The following is a 1555-nucleotide window of genomic DNA, read 5'->3' on the forward strand; positions in this document are numbered from 1 at the left end:
TCATGGATGTTTAAAGTTTAACTTCTTCATATGTCTAATATTAAAGTTCACTTTTCATTCAGGAATTATGACGCTGCGCTGTCAGTACGCTTCTCCATGTGCACTTCAGCACAGGTACAAATATTATTTTTTTGATACTGTACAAAGAATCAAGAAAGTATTGACTTTAATACACTGATATACATTCCATTAAACAATACTAGATCACCTACCAGTGAAGTTGAGGGTTTTTTCTGTGCAAAAAGTTACATTTAGATGTTAACAAGCAATATGATTTTGTCAGCTTTCTAATTTAATGTATTAAAGGCAAAGATATTTAACACATAGTGAGCACTGCTACTATTTATCTCTCAATATTGTCTGTAAAAAACGTGGTAAAAGTTATTCTTTCAGTGAGACAACAGAGCAAGCTTCTACAGTTGCACTACGTTTTGATAACAGTTCAATATTATTTAGATAATAACATATATTTCAATGTTGATGAACTTCATACTGTTCATTCATAATCTGATTGTCTTTGTAGCTCACTGTTGAAATAAAAAAAAAAATTACAATTACAAAATAATTATATCTACAGTAGATATAATTATTTTGTAATTGTAATTTTTTTTTTTATTTCAACAGTGAGCTACAAAGACAATCAGATTATGAATGAACAGTATGAAGTTCATCAACNTTAAAGACTGGATAAAGCGCTATATAAGTACAGTCCATTTACCATTTACCATTTAGATGTGGAAATAGGTGCATTCGATCAGCTGACAGTTTTTACAATAAAAGTAGTTTCTTAGTGTACTGGTCTTAAAATCTCATAGCATCAGCTTTTAATTTTCCTCTTGGATGTCCTTCTTGACCCTCAGAGAAGGAGAAAATGTTGTGTCTTTCAGGCATGTCCTTTCCTAACAAAAAATTACAGGAAACATAAAACATATTATTGCAGAACAAGTGTGTTATTTATGAAAGCGGTGTGTTTGTGTGTTTAGGGGCTGTAGATATAATTATTTTGTAATTGTAATGTTTTTGTATCAGATTATGAATGAACAGTATGAAGTTCATCAACATTGAAATATATGTTATTATCTAAATAATATTGAACTGTTATCAAAATGTAGTGCAACTGTAGAAGCTTGCTCTGTAACTTTTACCACGTTTTTTACAGACAATATTGAGAGATAAATAGTAGAAGTTCTCACTATGTGTTAAATATCTTTGCCTTCAATACATTAAGTTAGAAAGNGCTGATGCTATGAGATTTTAAGAACAGTACACTACTTTTATTGTAAAAACAGTCAGCTGATCGAATGCACCTATTTCCACATCTACACTCCATCAGCTGATTATTTCTATTTGCCTCGCTTGTGCCTTGTACCGCAGAGTTTGCAACGTCACAATAAACTAGGGCCAATCTTCAGTCAGATGTGAATCTGTAATCTAACATTTTCAGTAAGAATAATGGACAAGAATAATTGTACCACGACGGTCGGTTGTTATTGTCAATATTAATATAATAATGATTTATTTTGTAATAGTTACACTCGATTTCGCCGAATTTCTT

This window comes from Notothenia coriiceps, unplaced genomic scaffold (genome assembly GCF_000735185.1).
Source record: "Notothenia coriiceps isolate Sejong01 unplaced genomic scaffold, NC01 NC01_scaffold00037244, whole genome shotgun sequence".
Lineage (NCBI taxonomy): Eukaryota > Metazoa > Chordata > Actinopteri > Perciformes > Nototheniidae > Notothenia > Notothenia coriiceps.